Source organism: Lactuca serriola, chromosome 7, assembly GCF_051521515.1.
Source record: "Lactuca serriola cultivar US96UC23 chromosome 7, Lser_US96UC23_V15, whole genome shotgun sequence".
NCBI lineage: Eukaryota > Viridiplantae > Streptophyta > Magnoliopsida > Asterales > Asteraceae > Lactuca > Lactuca serriola.
The window spans coordinates 150958722-150967099 of NC_136414.1; the positions used below are offsets into that span (position 1 = coordinate 150958722).

The window sequence follows — 8378 nt, forward strand, 5'->3', positions numbered from 1 at the left end:
AGGGGCTCGCCAACTATGACTTGCCAACACCATAATGAGATGAGAGAGGAGAGAGAAGGTGGTGTCAAAGGGTTGTGATTGGCCAATTATTATTATTTTTAAATTAAAGCTATTAAAAATAACACACCATTTGAATGTTACCATTCTTTATTTTTTTACAACTTGGATGCTATCATTCTCATTATCATATGCGGCTTAAAAAAATCCTATGCGGCTTCAAACAATCTGATGTTGCAACATTTATAACTTCTTCATCAAACTTCAGGCTTACGGGTATTCATTTTGTGGATGAAAAATAACATTAATCTCTTTCACTTTTATTTACATATCTTTCCATTTTGAAAAAGATTGATGTGTTCCAAAGCTGCCATTTAAATGATCTAGAACCGATCCCCAGAAATATGATGATCTATGTTGACTCATGTCCCTATTTTCGAAAGTGTCAATGTGTGTTTGAGCCAACATCACTTATTCGATTTCGACCAATTACGCAGAAATAAATGGCCTAGGAATAACATCAATATTCAAATTTTCGGAATATAGAGAGAATATAGTAAAATAAAATGAAATTACAAACAAAAGGTAAAGAAAGTAGAGGAGAATGTAATGGAATTGAAAGAAAGATGTTGTTTTAAATTGGTAGGTAAATGTATATTTAATAGAAAAATTAAATTAAAAAAATAATAAAAAAAGAGTCGTTGAGAGGAATCACAGGTTCCTCAACCCGTGTTACAAGCCAAATCTCCAACCCGCCAAACGACATAACAACTCCCCCAATGGTAGCACAGGTACCGCCACCCATTTTTTTTCTTCCCAAGCGACTCTGACCTCCCTAAGGAAGAGAGAGTCATTCCCTCCCAACCCACTCAGCTCACTACTACATTAGTTTTTTTTTTCTCTTTTTTTCTTCATCTTTCCCAGCACACAACACACAGAAACTCTATCTTTTTCAATCCATTCAATTAAAAAAATACAAAAAAACTAACACCCCGCTCCCGATTTGAAGCAAAGAAAAGAAGAGAAGAGAAAAGAAAGTAAGGAGAGAAAAGAAGAGAAAAGAAAAGAAAACAAATTTGTCTTTTGTGCTTCCGAGTTGAAGAGAAATGGAAGGAAAGTTAAACATTTTATTTTTTCTTTTCAAATCCTCCCAACTCGGAAGGGAAGTTAGGAGGGAAAGTGATCATTCCATTTCATTCCACTTTCTTCCTTTAATGAAACTCGGGAGCATCAATCAATCAATCAATCTCTCTCTCTCTCTCTCTCTCTCTTACTTTCCTCTCATTTCCACTCATTTCCTTTCTTTTCTCTCCTTAAGTTGAACTCGGGAGCGGGGTGTAAGGTATAAGTCTTAATTAGCAATAGAATTACCGCTAGTACTTTCAAGATATCACTCCCTCTTCAGTGGGTTGGAAGGGTTGGAAGTGGTGAATTGTTTAATTGGTTTCACTAACATGCTCATCATCTCTCTCTACTTTCTTTCTCTCATTTTTTCTTGTTTGTGTTTTAAGACTTGTACCTTAGTTGTTTTGTATTTTTTTTAATTGAATGGTTGAGTGGGTTGAAAAAGATAGGATTTGCTGAGAAAGATGAAGAAATAAGAGAGAAAAAAAACTGATGTGGAAGTGGATTGAGTGAGTTGGGAGGAAATGACTCCCTCCACCGTAAGTGTAGACGATGTTCATAATTTTCGGATAGCACCGGAAGGACCGGGGTACCTCCAAGATGATGGCTCCTCAGAAATTCGTAATGCTGATATGCAAAATATTCAACGCGTTATGTAATCCGTTTTTCCACATACTTGTACATTTTGCTTGTTACTTGTACCGTATGTCGTTTTGTATGTTTTTAATTGAGTGAGTTGAAAATATAAGTATATATTTCATGTGTTGATAGAGATGAAAAAAAAAAAAACTGGTATAAAACTCAAGTGACTTGAGTAGTTGAGAGGAATGAAACATTTTAAACAATGTATAGGTACTTTATTTATTTTAATAACCACGAAGGTTAACTGGTTAAGGAATATCAATATATATCGTTAACTATTGACAACTACACATTTTTCTTATATTAAGTATTTTTTTTAAACTATCTCAACAAGTTGCGACGAGTTGACACTTGACGAATTATTAGCATAATGAACGGGTCTCAATTCATTGAACGAATTAATTCATAAACAATTTAATTATGGTCAGACGCTGCAGATAAAATTGTTAAAATTATTCAAAGTAATATATTAACATTAAGCTTAGGCAAACATCATTGTATATCAATTTCAGTAAGTTATTAAGCATGTATCATGACATACGAAAACTTTTTGTTAACTAAAATCATTATCTTATATCAAGAACATTGATTAGCACATCGAGCTCCACTTCAGCCCATAATGGATAAATTTTTGCTATGGTTAGAGAAGTGAGGAAGAAAAAAGAAAAACGAAAAAGAGAGTGGCTGGTGGAAGAAAAATATGTTTTCTCACGTCTTCAAGCAATTGCCGAGTTAGAACACTGAGTTTGGCATGTCGAGACAACACTCACTGTCAACTCACTACCGAGTCCCATTCCACATAGGCTAATAATCAAGTATCTAACATACACACCAAATACTTACTTTTGGAAAAATTATAAGCTCTATAAATCTCACTAAATTTTGTAGAGACAACGATAATCATATAAATAATTAAACAATAATTTATAAGACTTTGATATACTAATTTAAAATAAAGATACACGTGGCTAGCTGGAGATGCTTTCGTTGGAAATACATGACAAGAGATTGCCTACTCCGGAAGAAATACAACAAAATCACTTACTAAAGTTGTAAAAGTTTCATCACCTTTGTAGAATCCCCGTTCTTAATTGTAATATATATCTATTTTTTATTTTTATATTAATTAACGAAATGGTTTTGTGTGAATATTAATATAAAAGATATATTTTTGAAGATAATCATCAGTCAGTTAATATTTTGGTTTTATATAAAAATAAAAATATCGAGATATATAATTTGTACTTACAATATATAGATTATAGAGACAAAGGACATGCTTGTAAGTTGCAACAAAGAGCTATTTTCGATGAGAACAACATTCATTCATTAGTTAATTAGGTGATAAGGACGAGGTTAATTTATATTATTATAAGGTTATATATTATATCATTTACTTTATATATAATTTTTGGTTGTAAACAATATAAAAAGGTTGTTTGATATATCTTTGTTAGGTATGGTAAAATGTTAAGTTCGACTCAGTTATATTCAAATTATTTGATATCATACTTATAAACCGTTGACTCGATCTTGGCTCATGTGATATGTCTTTTATTCGGTAAAATTTATGGTTGTGTGACAACCTTGGCTCAATCAGTCTCACACAATCAACAACGAATTAAACAACCCTAATTTCAATTAATATATCTGTTTAATGGCTTTAATAGTTACATAAAGATAACAAATGATTGATATTCTATTATGTAAGATTCTAATCTTAGTTAAAGAAGTAAAATTGCTAAATATAATGCGAAAAGAATAAAATGAAGCATAATTCTCAAGAAACACATGTAGTGTGTTATCTAAAGAGTAAGTATGTTATCATTTGTATTACCAATCAATTACCTCAAGAAACACATGTGGTTGGTTATCCAAAATTTAATTGCTATAGATTTTATAAAACAAAATGACATATATATCCATGTTTTTTAGCACAATAACGTGTTGAATCACTTTAACTTTTCTTTGTTACGTAAACACATTACTTAGACGAAACACTCTTTTAAATGATTATCAAAATTATATTAAGTAAATTCGTTGGGATATCTTTTCAAAAAAGTATTTAATGAAAAAAGTCTACAAAACTATTTAAACACCTTCTAATTAAGCATAATACATAAAACAATATTGTTTGATATTTTTGTTTTCAAGATTATGATTCTTTACATATTGTAAGATTATGCTTACTTTTTCTTATATCATCATTTTTATTTTTATTTACCAACATAAAGACATAACTTAACAACTAGTAAATCATGAATAAGATATGGTAACTTATCCATTAAGGTCATAGAAGGCCAAAGCTTATGGCTATAGTCTCACTTTGTCTATTTTTTATGATTCCTTAGACAATAATATAAGACCTAATTTCATATACGTAAGAATAATTGTTTAATTTTAACAATATGGAACTTAATTTAATACTCTACATTATTTTATCAAATATTGAAGATCAAAAGAAAAGTGGATAAGTGCTACAACTTCGAGTATTCTTTAACGACATATGTTAAAAAGAAGAGTCAGAAATACTAGAGTTTTGTAAAAGGCAACAGGAAAAGAAAGACACGTTTGTTTTCATTTGACTTTTCATAAGTCATAACTCTCCTTCTCTTTCTTATTTATAAAATTTTAATTGCAACTAAATGATTAAATATTTAAATAAATACATAAAAATAAAAAAAAAGGCTCTTTTATGCCCCTACTCCACTCCCACTCATCACCCAACTACTCAACGTGTAGCCACCCTTCTCCCCACAAATCACATTTGTTATTATATCATTTGTTATTTTATTATTTTATTATTTATTATTTATTAATTTATATTATAATAATTCCACCAATATTCTATCCAACTAAGATTAAGATTAACCTCTACAACACTCCCACCGCTACCCCTCACGCAACTTCCCATATATATAAACATCTTTTGGCCTCATTAATCATTATACTCTTCACTCTTATATCACTCAACACCACCTCATTCTTTCTTTAATGGCACTCGAAGCTCTTGGATCACCGTCGCCGCCACTCCGCCACCGCGACATGGATGTTCAAGATTCTTGGAACAAAGGCAAGCGATCTAAGCGCCCAAGAACCACCACCGATCACGATGTTGCTCTTCCGCAACAACCACCCACAGAAGAAGAGTACTTAGCCCTCTGCTTGATGCTCCTAGCCAACGGCAGCCCCACCTCCACCTCCACCTCCACAGCCACCGTCACACTGCCGGAAAATGAGTCTGACTCCCGGGTGGCTTACAAATGTAGCGTATGCAACAAGGGGTTCTCTTCTTACCAAGCACTCGGAGGACATAAAGCTAGTCACCGGAAGAACGTTCCCGACGACCATATTCCGTCCACCTCCGCCGCCGCCACCGCCACCGCCACCTTGTCCAGTTCTTCTGTTTTGAAACCTAGTGGAAAAGTACACGAGTGTTCCATCTGTCATAGAACGTTTCCCACCGGCCAGGCACTTGGTGGTCACAAACGACGGCACTACGACGGCAACAACCCTGGTAGCACCGTCACAACGACATCAGACGGAGGTGCTTCCTCCACCCCTAGTCAACCGCGCGACTTTGACTTAAACTTGCCGGCGTTCCCCGACTTATTCCAAATGGGTTTGAGCGTTGACTGTGGGAAGAAAAGCCAAATGTTGATTAACGAACAAGAAGTTGAAAGTCCACTTCCGATGAAGAAACCGTGTTTCTCGATCAAAACGGAATAATTCAAGATTATGACGTAAACCCAATAAAACATACAATCATCAAATTCAATTTGTTCTTTCGTTTTAGAATCTTGTATAGACTTGTTGTGTATTAATCATGTCGATAGTGTTATACAATTGATTACATTCATTAATTCTTGAAACTGATGATCATAAACAGCCGCCCATGTGGGTTCATGCAGCACATGTAAAAGCCCATATTCATGGCTTCCTTTTTGCTGTTAATCATCATTGTATACCATAAATTTCCTTCTTTTATTATTTTCTTAGTAATTTTATATAAATATTATAGAAACAAGGTGTTAAACAATAATATAAAAAGATGGGCGGAATTGGAAGGTGGTTTGTGTTGTGTTGGAATGGAATCGAAATCTGTCATTTGGACAGATAAGAAAGGAGTAATCTGTTAACTGTTGACGTGCTGGATACAGTTTCCACTAACTTACAAATCAAGAAAGAAAATATATTCTCAAAGATGCTACTTGCTACAAGATTACAGCTTAACATTACGTCACACATGACTCCATTATATGTTGTAAAATTCCTAATTAATTCGTGCTCATCATAAATAATAAAAGGACAGAACAAAAATCGAGTTTAAATTAAAGGGTAGACGATGAATTTTGTGTAGTCACTACGACTAAATTAGAATATGTCGATCTTTCTTTTGAGTTCTCAAAGCTTCCATACTCATCGACCAATGCACCGACATCATTTGTTCAAAGTTTCAACATTGTGTCCTTCACTATTTATTTTTTTGTTGTTTATTTGTAATCTTCTTTTTATAGGTTCATAGTGAAATTAATATTTTGGACAATATATATTAATTATACAAAGTTTTTTTAATTAGAACAATACATATACAGTCAATTCATTTGGTAATTAATTGGTATATAGAGTTAAACCTAAATGAGCCAAGCGTCTAGAAATTGGAAATAATGCTAATATAATTTTAGGTTTAGGTTCGACATTTTGACTAAACCATATTTAAAGGACGTTCAAGTTTTTCTTTTTAGAAATTTAATGTTAACCAAACCATAAATACTCTTAATAATAAGGGTACACGAAGAGGAGGGGGTTGGGATCTTGCCACGATTGTTATGTCACGACCATGATAACAATAGCAGGTGATGAGCATTTTTAGAGGTTTGAATGATTAATTAAATATATTTAGCTATGAATATAGATTCTATATGTTGTTTCTTTCACCGAAAATGTCGAGTTAACGAATCAAATTTAGAATGAGGTTGTATATTTTCCATCTGTGTTATATCTCTTTTTGTCACTGATAATTATAAAAATGTGAAATTGTTTAACGATAGTATTTGGAATAAGGTTTTCAGATTAACATATATAGAGGAGACATCGAAATATATGGGTGAGCATAAAATCGAAAAACCAAACCAAAATCAAATTAAATGATACAACTTAACCATTTTTGAAACTGATGGTGCGGTTTTTTTGCTAACTAATAAAGTGGTGGTTTGATTTTTGTTTCATAGAATAACCGAATCATTATTAACCAAACAGTCGTCCAATCACTCACACCAACACATCCCTAATCAGTCTTATCTCTTGATGCGATGAAAATCATTTGCTATAATGCTATAATGCGACTAAATGGTTAAAACATATATATGGTTGGTGTGTTTTTGTCTCACGTTTTTATTATAAATATGCATACAAACGGTTCAATTGTAATGTTTATATAAATTACTAAAAAATGGTTATATCTCAGATTGTTTTTTTTTTCTTTGCCATTTGTTTTTCTTCGCGTTTTCACTTCATTATACCATTACACAAGCAATATAATGAGATTTATCAATAGAATTGAAAGGACGACGAGGGTAACCATTTGTTATTTTCACTTTTATAGCAATGTACTTCTTTTTTTTAAATCGTTTTATTTCAATGCAATTTCAAATTTTAAATCATTTTTATCATTATGGATAATCGATATTAACCATTAACCGACAAAAACAATTAACCATAACCAATACTAATCACTGCCTAATGGCTACCAAAATACATTTTATTAATGATTGTCACGGAGGATGCTATATGACCAAAACCTAAAGAAAACCGGTCATAAGGATTAAATGTGTGTAAAAACAACAAGGATTTAATTTGCAATAAAAAATATTAATGACTAAATGTGTACAAAGTGAGAACTTAATCTAAGAAATTAATGTGTACAAAACAAGTTAAAGAATTTATTTTACAAAAAAAATAAAACAATAAATTCTAAACGTGTACATATCAAAAACTATGTTATCATATTAAATCATTTTTCCAAAAACAAAACCATTTTTTCTTGTTCTCAGATTGGGACCTATTAGGGAGGTGCCGAGGTGGGAGCGGTTCCTCCCAACCCACAACAAGAAAACATAGTATTAGGGACGCCTCTTTTAGCGACGACTAGCCCTTTAGCCATGGCATTAGACGAGACATGCATAGGGTTGCTGCTAAAAGTGCATGTTGTTGATTTTATTTCTTATTTTTCTTCCATCTTTTCCAACTCCATACATACGAAAATAACATCTTACCCAGCCACTCAACTCATTTGCCACACCACTATTTTTAATTTTATTTATGTATAAAATTCAAGATATAATAAAGCGTAATGTTTTTATAAATTTTTTAATCTTTAAAATAAACTTATACTAATTTTAAACCAAAAAAAGTATTCAATAATATTCAAAATAACATTTAATTAAAAAATCACACTACAATAACATAAACCATGCTACAATAACATAAATTAAACCCTAAAATGACTAACGAAATTACAAAAAAAACCATACTACAAACAACAAATGAAAACTAAAATACATACTTAAATTCTAAAAAAAGAATGATGATTTTTTTAAAATATTCCAAACCGC

The 8378-nt window shown here is 32.0% G+C and overlaps 1 pseudogene; it reads left to right on the top strand.

Annotated features, from left to right (window-relative positions):
* Positions 1 to 4704: 4704 nt before the first annotated feature.
* On the top strand, positions 4705 to 5754 carry LOC145063528 (zinc finger protein ZAT10 pseudogene; annotated as a pseudogene).
* The last annotated feature ends 2624 nt before the right edge of the window (positions 5755 to 8378 follow it).